Raw genomic sequence first — 14,385 nt, forward strand, 5'->3', positions numbered from 1 at the left:
ACATCAAATTTTACATATCACATGATTTGGGCGATCTTTTGCTATGTCAAAAAAGGACCAGGCTAGGCAAGGCTTGGAGGGCATGCGACCTGCTGAGCCACCCCGACTAGTGCTCAGAGGCACAGTGGTGGCTGAGGATGCAGTTGTAGATGTGCTACCAGTACTCCTCCTCTGTCCAGGAAGGCGCAAGGTAACTTCGTCGTCAGTTGCATCCTCCTCCACCGCCTCTGTTGACCTCCTCGAGTGCCTGACTGTGGGTTGACAGTAGGTGGGATCTAGAAGTTCCTCATCAAGCGTTGTGTTTGCTCTCCCCTCCCCCTCAGACCGAGCCTCTTCCTGCCCTGAACAAATATTTAAGTTGTCATCCCAATCTGGTATCTGCGTCTCATCGTCATCAGTATGTTCCTCATTGTCTATTACAACAGGTGTTTCAGTTTGTGAATAAGGGTCAACATTATGCTCAGAAACTTGGTCATCTCGGCCTGAATCTGAGTCACAAAGGTTCTGGGCATCACTGCAGACCATTTCCTGCTCTGTACTCACTGTAGCTTGGGAGCATACCTCTGATTCCCAGGCTATAGTGTGACTGAACAGCTCTGCAGACTCAGCCATCTCTGTTCCACCAGGGCTTACAAGGGCTGAAAGAAACTTCTATCCCTATTCTGTATAGCGCTGTGTGTAGAGCGTACACAGCAGTATCGGAGACAGGAGCTGCGCCAGCGGTGACTGACACCCAGACGCAGAAGGCAGATAATGGCGTGCTGGAGGAAAATGTCTGTTTTTATAATGGAGGGACATGTGACATGGACATCCTATCACACATGCCGTTGCTTCTCTGGCTAAAAGTACACTTAGCTGTATGTGTGTCTGGGATTGGCTGACATGCTGGCCCGCCCCACTACACGCGCGCTTAGGGAGGGAAGGAAGAAGAGAAAAAAAAAAATGTCGATCGCCATTATCCCAGCAGCAGTGATCTGAACGCGCTGTTCCCGCACACTATACGCTGAAATTTCATAATAGTGTGAGTCACAGAGTGACTTACACTATTAAAGCGGAAAGCCAGCTAGTAATTAGCTTGGCTTTTTGCTGCTAGAACAATTCTCGAACGTAACTAGAACTATCGAGCTTTAGCAAAAATCTCGAGTTCTACTTTGATCTAGAACAGCCCCCAAAATCACTCGAACCGCGAACTGGAGAACCATGAACCACGAACCGCGCTCAACTCTAGTCATCACACTCCTGAGACAATAATTTAAAAATGAAGTTGCGGTGGAACAAAATCACTACCCCTGCATGTCTACCCTGTGCTGCTGATCCCACTACTGCCCCACCCAGAATCTATTAAGCCTGAAAAAATCCTCTTCCCTTAAGTGAGTCTACTGAAGTAGGACAATGTCTGGGGAGAATCGTTTAAGGTGCTTCAGTATCTTAGAACTTTTGTTCGGGGATCGTAGACCCTTTACATTCCAGGAAATGACAATCATAGTAGTCTCTGTTAGTTTTGGTTTCTACCTGTTAACAGATACTTGATACTTGTGGAAGGGTTAAACAGCATGCGGAGTCTGTCTGTGACACCTGAAAGAAGAAAGGTGTTAAAAAAAAGAACAAGAAATACACAACAAAAAAATATATCCTAGGGCAACAATAACTCTAAATTCGAAATGCACTGTGGTGTGTTCCGAACTGGGCACACCACCAGAAGTGCTATGGACTTCACTTTTTTCTGAGATTGGGAAAGTGGGTGATTACATATTAGAGAAACTCAACCTGCACCACATGAAATGTAGGGAATATCAATCAGGGCGACATCCGTATCCCCCAACTATTCCCTCCCAACTTGTCTAAACAGACTACTCCACCTCCTCCCCCACCAAACCACAGGACACATCCCCAGATGATGTGAACATGCATCCTCTGGCATGGCAGGCCCCACATGACATGACATAACTCATTCCTGGCCCCTCTTCCACCAACCCCCACTTCCTCTCCTCCCAAAAAAAGTTCATTCATTCATTATCTTGGTATCATCTCACAAACAGCTCGGATAAGAGTCCAGACCGTTTTAAGGGAAATCGGGTAAGGGTATATACTACATTACCATTCACAAGTTATCACAGGGTTGCTTTACCTATTACGACCTGTTGACCTCTGGGATTTCGGTGACATTGTTCGGTTGTCCCCCTCTCGGTCTCCTCTTCTCTCTCCAGTTTTTGCTGTTTGCAGTATTTTTTCAGTGTCTCTTTCGGCGTCCCTTGCCGAGTTGTAGACAATGTTGACACCATCTTTTTGGAAAATCCTCAGTAATGCAGGGTACTGAAGTGTGAAGCTCTTCCTAGCTTGATGCAGAGACACGCATTTTGCTGAAAGCTCTTCTTTGCTTGGCCACATCTGCAGAATAATCCTCGAACAGAAAATGTTTCATTCCTCTTATGATCAATGGTTGGGTTCTCTTTCTGTAGGCCCTTATGTCAAACTTGTCGTTGTAGTCCAAAAATTTTATGATCACTTGGCGTGGTATTGTCTGATCACCAGATTTTTGGGCATGGGAGCGCAGGTCTGGGCCCACCCTGTGAACCCTTTCAACTCTACAGACTATATTAATTCCCAGAGCCGCCAGGAGATCTCTTTAACATAAGCGTTGAAGTTCGGCTACGGGAACCGCTTCAGATAGCCCCACCATTCTCAGGTTGCTCCGCCTGGACCTATTCTCGAGATCTTCAACCTTGTCCGCTAGGCGTTTCAATTTGGCGACCGTTTCCTCTATCTGTGAGGACAGTTGCTTGTTATCTTCTTCCAGGGATGACACTCTCTGTTCCAACTCCTCTATCTGTTCTTTATGTTTATTTAATTGCCCCTGAAAGTTGTGGAGGGCATTCTGGATAGCTTTCTCTATGGTTTTCTGGATCTCTGGCATGATATTAGCTGCAACCTCTGTTGCTATTGTTTTAAAGTCTACCATTTAGCTGTGCGTGTCAACTTCTTTGTTGTTGTCATTAGAGTGTTCGGCAGATTCACTCTCAAAGGCATTGTGAAGCGGTTGAGATATATCAACAGGGACTTGTTCTTCCAGGGGGCTCGGTGCCATTTATTCCTCCCCTTTGCTGCTGGCCCTGTCTCTTACGCGAGAATAGTCCATTTTTTGTGCACTACGTAGGAGGTACCGCTCCATAAAGCACAGGTCTGTAAGTTGCAAAAGCACCATCACTTTAACGAGGGGGAACAATAAATTGTAGTGTGAGGGTCTTAGTATATGAGTGGCTTAAGCTGGTGTCACACACAGCGACAACGACGTCGCTGCTACGTCACCATTTTCTGTGACGTTGCAGCGACGTCCCGTCACTGTCGCTGTGTGTGACATCCAGCAACGACCCGGCCCCTGCTGTGAGGTCGCCGGTCGTTGCTGAATGTCCAGCTTCATTTTTTGGTTGTCACTCTCCCGCTGTGACACACACATCGCTGTGTGTGACAGCGAGAGAGCGACGAAATGAAGCGAGCAGAGAGCAGGAGCCGGCGTCTGGCAGCTGCGGTAAGCTGTAACCAGCGTAAACATCGGGTAACCAAGGGAAGACCTTTCCCTGGTTACCCGATATTTACCTTCGTTACCAGCCTCCGCCCTTGCTGCCAGTGCCGGCTCCTGCTCTGTGCACATGTGGCTGCAGTACACATCGGGTAATTAACCCGATGTGTACTGTACCTAGGAGAGCAAGGAGCCAGCGCTAAGCAGTGCGCGCGGCTCCCTGCTCTCTGCACTGTGACATGTAGCTGCAGCACACATCGGGTTAATTAACCCGATGTGTACTGTACCTTGGAGAGCAAGCAGCCAGCGCTAAGCGCGGCTCCCTGCTCTCTGCACATGTAGCGACGTTATGATCGCTGCTTCTGCTGTGTTTGACAGATAAGCAGCGATCATAACAGCGACTTACAAGGTCGCTGTTACGTCACCGAAAATGGTGACGTAACAGCGACGTCATTGTCGCTGTCGCTTAGTGTGAACCCAGCTTTACTGTCAGCTCCTTCAGAAGCCAGCAATCAATTTACAAGATGCAGTTCTCTATGATGGCCACTAGAGGGAGGCAGTGTCCTGAAGATGGCTCTGTGTGAGATACACTATATTGTTTCACACACTAGATGTCTCACTTCCTGCTTCCCAGGGATCCAGCAGTCAACAGGCTGAGTTTTCAAAGAGAAAAAAAAATGGACGTGTCCCGCCCAGAAAGCTCTCTCCTGCCTGTGTCATTGCTCACCATGCAGCTTTCTCTGCCCTTCAGACCTCCAGCAGTCCTCGGGACTCTCTCTTCAGCACAGGTGAGGGCACTACTTAGCACAGTCTAGGGGTCAGAGGGACACCAGCGGGGACCTCAACCAGCAGTTCAGTGATTCGTTCTACCCGAGCAGGGGGAGGGGGGGAGCGTGGACCACATCGACCTACCCCTGATCCAGCCTCTGTCCCTGGCCTCAGCTCTTAATGGCAGGCTCCAACCCAGCACTGATGTGTTCTGTCTCACTCACTGTAATCTGGCCAGAGCGAGGGATATCAGCTGCAGTCTCCACAGCAGGAGTCCTGGGTCAGGGGATCCTCCAGTCTCTACCCCAGTGCATCTGCCAGACCCTTAATCTGTCTCTCACCCAGCTTTTTCTCAGGGAGTCTCTTGCAGAGGCAGCTATCCCCCAGCAGCTGTGTCTTTGGGGTGTCGGATGGGCACAGATCCGTCCCTGATTCTTAGTATGATCTTTTGCAGGTGCAGGAGCTCCTCACCACATGTCCTACTGTTACGCTCACCGAGGAGCGGCGAACGTCCGGAGGTGGACCCACTGGACCGTGCACCGGACTCCCCTGAGAAGACGGCCAGCAGCGAACCCCTATACAGGGACTGTGCGGCGCCTCCCCAGAAGGCCTAAATGCACGGCAGCCAGGGACCAGAGGTAGGAGTCTCTGTACGGCCAGGCGTGGCTCGGGTACGATGTCCGCGGCAGGCGGAACACGGAAGTGGCACCGGAGATGTTTCACAGCAGGTGACGTCCACAGCCGGTACGGTACAGATAATGTTCACAGCAGGTAGGGCACGGTGTCGTCCACTGTCGGTATGAGCGGTGACGTCCACTGCGGGTATGTACCGATAGTGTCCACGGCAGGCATGGCACGGTGACGTCCACGGTAGGTATAGGTGGTGACGTCCACAGCCGGAATGGTATAGATGGCACTACGGTGAGACACAGGATTAGAATCAGGTAACAAATGCACGGATCACAAACAATAGCACAAACAGATTAGGACACTGGCAATGCACTAATAGAGGCGTTGCTCGGGCGCCTGCTGCCGGGGGAAGTGAACTTAAATACCTATTAGGCAGCAGGTGACCTCTGAGATCACTTCCAGGATTTGGGGCATGCCACTTTAAGAAAGGGGGCGTGGCCTCGCGCGCAGCCTAGAATCACCTACAGCAATTCTGTGTGAGGAGGAAACTGCAGCAGGCCTAGGAGTGGGAGCAACGTCTGCAGAGCCCTGGGGCCGGTTAAGTGGAAGGCCTTCTCTGCCTGGGAGTGGGGGCAGGAGTGCACGTGGGAGCCATGCTGGGACTGGGCAGATGTGAGGGAGAGCTCCCCCCCCGGGGTCTGGTGGGACCAGGCGTTACACCTACATCCTCAGCGCCAGAACAGGAAGTCCATCAAGGTCAGTTTTTAATATCCTACATAGTTTGGTGTCAGACAAGAAAACCTGCGGCACATTTTTTAACAGCAATGCAGGGCTGACCTCAGTATAATAAAAGGCATTGGACCCATACCACTCCACAATTCATATAGACATGAGAGGACAACGGAGTTTTTAAGGTGAAAAAGGTAAAAATTACAATTTTATTAGGACAATGAATTTAAAAATTAAATAAAATGTACATTTCCATATGACATATCAATAAATACATAATATATAGAAGTTAATTATAGGAGCTCCGCGTGGAGGACCCGACGTACGTTTTGCAAAGGATTATGGTCGCTTATTCATGGGTACGTATATCTGAGTGTGTCTGCAGGACCTTTTGGTATCCATAGTGACGATCACATGATCGTCACTTTATCCAATGAGAGTGGACTAGAGCGGCGCATGCGCGAGTGCGTCACCACGTCGTATACACCCCACATGGCGTCAGAGACCACGTGTGCTTTCGGAAACCCACAGGTAACCATAGGAACCGCAAAACACACGGGAATCATACAGACACCACAGGGGGGCAGGAGGGGGAGACACGGCCGGGCATGCGCACATCCAAACGCACTTATAAACCATACATAGGAAGACATCCCAAGGAATCACAGGTGCCATACATAGAACATAACATTATGTCGCAATTTTTCAATCACAGTCATATAACATATATAGATTCCTATGGCAGCCGGCATCATGCTGTTAAGGTCCAAGATGTAATTGTGTGGATATTCACAGACGAGCTTTATATAGTTACAAGATGGGTACTGCCAGACACAAAATGATACAATATATAATCAACAACATGTGATAAAAAACAATGATTAAAAAGATAAAAACACAGCAGAACCCACAATATTGATGATGGTGCAACAGTTTATAAGAAGGACGAAAAACTCAAATTTTCATTGAGTCCCTTAGGACTCAGAGTATCGAGCGTCACAATCCATCTTGCCTCCCTCTAGGCTAGTATTTTTTTCATATTATCTCCTCTGATGCCCCCATATATAAGGTCGATCCCAAGAACCCTCAGAGATCGAGCATCACTGTCATGAAATTGCCTGAAATGTCGAGGCAAAGTTTTCAAAGAGGCCACATCCACCGCTGTCTTTGCTGCGCAAATGTCTCTCACGTGCTCTCAGACCCTCATCCGGAGTTCTCTTGAAGTGAGGCCAATATAGATTTTTGAGCACCCGCATGTGGCATAGTAAATGACATAAGAACTGCCACATGAAATGTATTGATTAATGCTGAACACAAGGGTCCCATCACTGGATCTGAATATAGAGCACCGAGAGACATTCGCACACGCAAGACAATGACCGCATGGATATGACCCCTTAATAGGACGACTATGTCCGAATAAGCCACCGATCTTAGGGGCGTAATGACTCTGGACAAGCAGATCTCTGAGATTATTTGATCATCTGGGGGTCATCAGTGGTCGTTCAGAGAGGCAAGAGGACAACCCTGTCTCAGACTTAAGGATAGACCAATGCTTAGTCATAATTCTTCGCATGGTATCCCATTCGGAATTAAAAGTAGAAATGAAGCGGATCGGTTCACATCCTACATTGGCTATTCTATCATTAGATTTTTGTAGCAGTTGGCCACGAGGAGTTGCCTTGGCTCTGTTGTAGCCTCTCTTAACGGAACGATGACTATAGCCTCTCTGGAAAAACCTTTCGCGTAAGTCACCGGCCTGTCCCTCAAATTTCTCCTCTGTGGAGCAGATCCGTCTTACCCTAAGAAACTGGCCAACTGGAATGGCTTGTATTGTGGAAATGTTATGAGCGGAGGAGGCATGCAGTAATGAGTTCACTGCTGTTTCCTTTCTGTACACATCAGTCTGGAGGCGGTGCGATGAATCCACCTCCAGACTGATGTCCAAAAAGTCAATCTTCTGTGTGCTAGCGTTATATATCAACTTAATATTTTTCGTATTGTTGTTCAAAGAATCCATGAATGATCTGAGCTCCTCCATTGTGCCCTGCCAGAAAAAAAATAAATCATCAATGTAGCGGAGCCACATATGCACACAGTGCGTGGCCTCAGTGCCCCCACACGCAAACACCTTTCTCTCCCAGTACCCCAGGAAGAGATTTGCGTATGAAGGCGCACAGGCCGCGCCCATGGCTGTGCCCCACCTCTGAAGATAATTTTTTTACTTTTAAAGACTTTTTTTATGTGTCAGGACATAATGGAGGAGCTCTAAGATCAGTTCACATAAATCGCCATCCCTGTTGCTGCCTCTCAGGTAAAAATGGACCGCCTCTAAACCTGCATCATGACTGATGCAGGTGTAGAGGGACTCCACATCGGCTGTGACAATAACCATGTCCTCATCCACAAGGACCCGTCAACCCTGTTTAGGACATCTGTCGTGTCACGGACAAATGATGTCTATGAACCTACATATGGGTTCACATAAACCATCAATGCCGCACACGATCGGACGTCCCGGGGGGGTCGACAGGGTCCTTGTGGATCTTCGGTAGAAGATAAAATGTGGGTATCTTGGGGGACAGGACGATGAGGCTCTCCATTACCTTTTTCGTAATCACTCCATCTTCAAATGCCTTAAACAAAATCTTTTGTAGCTGCGCTGAAAAAAGATCTAGGGGGCTGTGGTCCAATCTGGAATAAGTATCCTTATTTTTCAACTGCCTGAATACCTCTTTTTCATATTTCTTGTTTGGCCAAATAACCACATTTCCCCCCTTGTCCGCAGCTTTAATTACTACATCGTCTAAGTTCTTAAGTTCCTGTATAGCAATCCTCTGCTGTCTTGTTAAATTATCATTTCTACGTCTAATGGAGATGTTTTTAAACTCCTCTGTCACCAGACGTGTAAATATATCGATTGCTGGACAGAGGGACAAGGAGGGAAAATGGGTTGACTTTGGCAAAATACAGCTAGGAAATGTACCTTGTTGGGCAGTCTCCTGCTCATTCAAAAGATCCTCCAGAATGGGCACAGCTTCCCTTTCAGCTGCTGTTTCCAGCACAGGTATGTCATTGCCTCTATTGTGTAGTTTCCTCAGTAACAATTTGTGCGAAAAGAGATTCAAGTCTTTCATGGCTAGGAAGAAATTAAAGTTATTAGTAGGAGAAAATGTAAGGCCTCGAGAGCACTTCAATTTGACTACTGGTGAGGGAATGATCTGACAAATTAATCACCTGCAATACATCTTTTTTCTGACCAGAGCTCCCCTTATTCAGATTTTGCTTGGGGTTCTGGGTCTGTCGATTTTTAGTCCTTGCAGGTAATGTTCTTAATTCATAACCCCCGCCAGCAGTCGAGGAAGTGTATTCCTGGAAATTTTCTTCAGAAGTGAATGATCTTATGGATGTAGACCTAGACCTAGACCTCGAGTTATTCCCAGGCCCCCTACCAGCTCTGTATTGGGATGTTCTCCATCTATAGACTTGATTGCTAGTGAGGTCATTTAAGTCTCTACGAAATTTCTTAAGTTTCAAATTCCTAATATCTCTCTCCCATTTAGAGACTTCCTTTTCCACGTCCTCATCAAATTTGCTTAGGGCATCACCAGATAAGCTACTATTGATGCTTCTTGTAATGTTTCCAACTCTATTTCCAAATCGGTGAGGTTAGATTAATTGAGACCAATCAATAAGTTAATAAAACCTATTGAGCATGTAGTGGCCAGCTCCTCCCAGTTTTTCTTAAAGCCCTTATCTTCAACAGGGAAAGAAGGTGACACATGAATCCTAAGTCCCCTACAGATTAGATTCTTTTGTTGATACTTCTCCAAAAGGCACAATTCCACCATAATTTGGTCCTCTTATGGAGGAGAGATTTATATTTCATTATTTTTTCATCCAAAACTGTTGCATCATCATGATGTACTGACCCACCATCCTCCTTAAATGTGTCATGGATTTGGCGAAGCCACATCTGGTCACGTGACCGAAAATTCATTTTGGCCATAGGATCAACTGTGAACAACTGTGAATAGTTTGGTGTCATCAGCAAGCAAAGACTGACACTTTACTATCAATCTCATCCACAAGGTCATTAATAAAGAGATTAAAAAGAATCGGTCCTAGCACAGATCCCTAAGGCACCGCACTGCTTACGATAGCCCATTTAGACAATGTACCATTTATGACTACTCTATGTTTCCTATCTTTTAGATAATTCCTTACCCAATTGCATATAGTTTCCCCTAGTCCTTGCTTCTGCAGCTTCAGTATGAGGCTATTATGTGGTACACTATCAAATGACTTTGCAAAGTCCAAATAAATCACATCAGCTGCATTACCAATATCCAGGTTTGCACTTACCCCTTCATAGAAACCCAACAGGTTGGTTAGACATGACTTATCTTTCATGAATCCATGCTGTCTGTCAGTTATTATATTATTTTCTGCAATATCTTTTTGTATGTCATCCCTTAAAATGCCCTCAAAAACTTTGCATACTACTGATGTCAGGCTTACTGGACGGTAGTTGCCTGGATCTACCCTCTTACCATTCTTAAATATCGGTACCACATCAGCAATCCTCCAATCCTGAAGCACCAACTCTGTTACAAGCAAGTCTAAGAAGATGAGATACAGCGGTCTGTCGATTACGGAGCTCAATTCCCTCAATATTCGTGGATGAATGCCATCTGACCCGGGGGCTTTGTCAATGTTTAATTTACCCAGACGTAGGCGTACTTCTTGTGTTAAATTAATTATATCGGGTGGTGAACTTGGATATTTCATTTGTTGAATGATCCCTGGTACAGTCAGTTACTTGGTGAACACAGATGAGAAGTGCCTGTTTAATATCTTAGTCTTTTGTTTGTCCTCTATACCTATCTTGTTATTATATTGTTATTATTTGTTTTCCTTTTGGCATTAATGTAATTATAAAAGATTTTGGGATTTATTTTAATGTCATTGGCGAGTTTTGTTTCAGTAGCTAATTTTGCTTGCGTGATTTCTTTTTTGCATTTCCTATTGATATCTTTATACTTCTGAAATGCTATTTCTGTATTCTCAGCCTTTAAGATTTTAAACGCCCTTTGTTTTTGTTTTATTATACTTTGTACTGTCTTATTTATCCAAAGTGGTTTCTTTTTATTCCTGGACATTTTATTACCAGAGGGTATAAGTATTTTACAGGACTCTAGGAGTATATCCTTAAACTTACCCCATTTATGTTTGGTATCCCCAGTTACCATAACATTGTCCCAATCTACACATTTAAAGCCCCCCTACACATGCTTCAATATATCTCACAATCCGTCGTTGGGGTCAAGTTGTAAGTGACGCACATCCGGCATCGTTTGTGAGGTATCTGCGTGTGACATCTACGTGCGATCAGGATTGAACGCAAAACCGTTGATCGCAAACACATCGTATTTTTGTCTAGAATTGAGCGTTTTGTTGCACGAACCTAGTCAATTGTAACGTGTGACATCCCTCATACGATTTTGGTGTCTGATGCTATGTGCGCAGGTGCGCGCTCTGCACCGCAGCTTAAAAAAGGTCCGCTTCAGAGCGCAGCTGAAAAGCTGCGTTCTGAAGCGCCTCACAATGTCTGTCATTCAGTAATCTCTGTCAGTCGGTCACTATCTCTGTCCCTCACTCTCTGTCCATGTCAGTCTATCCATCTCCCCCCCTCTCTCATACTCACCGATCCCCGAGCTCCGGCGCGGCACTGCACGGCATTCACACTGCTCCGGCGGCTTTTACTGTTTTGAAAAAGCCGGCCGCCCATTAAACAATCTCGTATTCCCTGCTTTCCCCGCCCACCGGCGCCTATGATTGGTTACAGTGAGACACGCCCCCACGCTGAGTGACTGGTGTCACACTGCACCCAATCACAGAAGCCGGTGGGCGTGTCTATACTGTGCAGTGAAATAAATAATTAAATAATTTTAAAAAACGGCGTGCGGTCCCCCACAATTTCAAAACCAGCCAGATAAAGCCATTCGGCTGAAGGCTGGTATTCTCAGGATGGGGAGCTCCACGTTATGGGGAGCCCCCCAGCCTAACAATATCAGCCAACAGCCGCCCAGAATTGCCGCATAAATTAGATGCGACAGTTCTGGGACTGTACCCGGCTCTTCCCGATTTGCCCTGGTGCGTTGGCAAATCGGGGTAATAAGGAGTTATTGGCAACCCATAGCTGCCAATAAGTCCTAGATTAATCATGTCAGGCATCTATGAGATACCTTCCATGATTAATCTGTAATTTACAGTAAATAAACACACACACCAGAAAAAATCATTTATTAGAAATAAAAAACACAAACATATACCCTGGTTAACCACTTTAATCAGCCCAAAAAAGCCCTGCATGTCCGGCGTAATCTAGGATGCTCCAGCGTCGCTTCCAGCTCTGCTGCATGGAGGTGACCGGAGCTGCAGAAGACACCGCCGCTCCTGTCACCTCCACGCAGCAACTGAAGACAGCTGCGCGATCAGCTGAGCTGTCACTGAGGTTGCCTGGATCCAGCGGTGGCCGCGGGTAACCTCAGTGACAGCTCAGCTGATCGCGCTACTTACCTCAGTTGCTGCGTGGAGGTGAGAGGAGCGGCGGTGAGTAGCGCGTTCAGCTGAGCTGTCACTGAGGTTACCCGCGGCCACCGCTGTATCCAGTGACAGCGGGTAACCTCAGTGACAGCTCAGCTGATCGCGCGGCTGTCTTCAGTTGCTGTGTGGAGGTGACAAGAGCGGCTGTGTCTGCTGCAGCTCCGGTCACCTCCATGCAGCAGCGCTGGAAGCGACGCTGGAGCATCCTGGATTACGCCGGACATGGAGGGCTTTTTTGGGCTGATTAAAGTGGTTAACCAGGGTATATGTTTGTGTTTTTTATTTCTAATAAAGGATTTTTCGTGTGTGTGTGTTTATTTACTGTAATTTACAGATTAATCATGGAAGGAATCTCGGGGAGATGCCTGACATGATTAATCTAGGACTTATTGGCAGCTATGGGCTGCCAATAACTCCTTATTACCTCCTTATTGGATATGTGCTGAGGGAGCCCCTTTTGCCCGCAGGCTCTGGCCCTGGGAACTTTAGCCTTTGCGGTGACTGTGTTGCCCTCTCTCGGTTGGACTGTTGCCTTCTGTCGGGACTTGGCTGCTGGGAAACCCAGGAGGTTCCCTTCGCTAACGGATTTGACAAATTGCACGGCGACTCCTAGCCTTGTCGGGGTCTGTAAGCCCCTGCCGGATGGTGCTGACTTCTCTTTGCGTATCGGTCCGGTACCGCCGGGCCACCGCCCGTCCACGGTCCTTACGGCTAGCTCCAATAGGCCTCTCCTGCAGACAGTCACCACCGTCTGCCAACCTTGCTGTTCCGTCCGGGCCACACACCCGGACCAACTTCAGACTGCTCTCTTGCCACTTCACTTCCTCTCCTCTCTACTACCACTCTCGTCTCTAACTGGTCTGTTTTCCCGCCTCCAGGACTGTGAACTCCTCGGTGGGCGGAGACCAACCGCCTGGCTCCACCCCCTGGTGTGGACATCAGCCCCTGGAAGAAGGCAACAAGGGTTTTTGTCTGACTTTGGTGTGCCTGACCGGGAGTGTGGGGTGTGTTGGTGTAGTGCTTGTGACGTCCTGGCTTGTCCAGGGCGCCACACTATTATAGGAGTTGTGACTATCACAAGCCCTATAGATGAGTGTTCCTACAGTCATTCCTATTGGTGTTGCCAGTTAAGACTAGAGATGAGCGAACCGGTCGTGGTTTGGCTCGAGTTCGGTTCGTCGAACGGAGGTCCCGTTCGAGTTCGGTTCGTCGAACGTTCGACGAACCAAACTCGAACCTATAGGATATAATGGGAGGCAATCACAAACACATAAAAATGCATGATAAATGTACACAAACAGTTAATAAACATTGCCATAACACTTACCGGTCCCCGCGATCCCTCCTGCACTCTGTCTCCTGCCGCTATTCCATCCGATGATCGCTGAATCCTCCCGGTGACCAGCACTGCCAGCAGTGATGCAGGACCTATCGTGACGTCAAAATAGCCATGTGACCAGTCACGTGGCTATTATCTCATTGGCTACAGACTGGTCACATGACTATGATGCGTCATGTAGGACCTGCGAGTGCATCTCTCCGGTACACGGTGCACATTTGTGTATCGCCGTGTACCGGCGACATGCTCTAGCACACGGTCGACTCCCCGTTCCGTTAGGGACCGGCTGACACAGCCGGTCATTAATGGAGATCACCGTTGCCATAGCAACGCAGTTAGCGGTGACGTCACCGCTAACCGCGGCTCCGGGAGCACCGTTGCTATGGTAACGCATCTGTCAGCGTTACCACTGACAGCCAGCAGCACTGATCACTCACGGAGTGAAGGCTGCACGCTGCTTCCCGTGCAGCCTTCACAGAGTGATTTCTGCACGGGAAGCAGCGTCTTCCCCTATGCAGCAGTGATGTAGCAGAGCTGCATTTGTTGAACGAGAAAGACAGAAGACCATGGATCGTGGAGGGCTGACAGGGGGTAATAAAGATGGAGTCTCTAATGTGTCTGTGTATTTATTTCTATTAAAGTATTTTTTCTCTGTGTGGTGTTTTTTTTTAACCCTTTATTGGAGGTTCTTAATGGCCGGGTCAAACGTGCCTGACATTAAGAATCTCTGGCTTAATACTGGCTAGTAAAACAAAGCCAGTATTAACTCATGATTACCCAACAAGCCACCCGG

General features: G+C 47.5%; 1 long non-coding RNA gene across 1 annotated transcript in view; it reads left to right on the forward strand.

Moving 5' to 3' along the window:
* Positions 1–4,205: 4,205 nt before the first annotated feature.
* Positions 4,206–14,385, forward strand: part of LOC142294369 (uncharacterized) — a 100,928-nt gene continuing 90,748 nt past the window's right edge. Inside the window, exons 1-2 of the long non-coding RNA XR_012751301.1 lie at positions 4,206–4,305; positions 4,740–4,923. This is a non-coding gene — a long non-coding RNA (uncharacterized LOC142294369). The remainder of the gene's footprint in view (positions 4,306–4,739; positions 4,924–14,385) is intronic.

This window comes from Anomaloglossus baeobatrachus, chromosome 1 (assembly GCF_048569485.1).
Source record: "Anomaloglossus baeobatrachus isolate aAnoBae1 chromosome 1, aAnoBae1.hap1, whole genome shotgun sequence".
Taxonomy (NCBI): Eukaryota; Metazoa; Chordata; class Amphibia; order Anura; family Aromobatidae; genus Anomaloglossus; species Anomaloglossus baeobatrachus.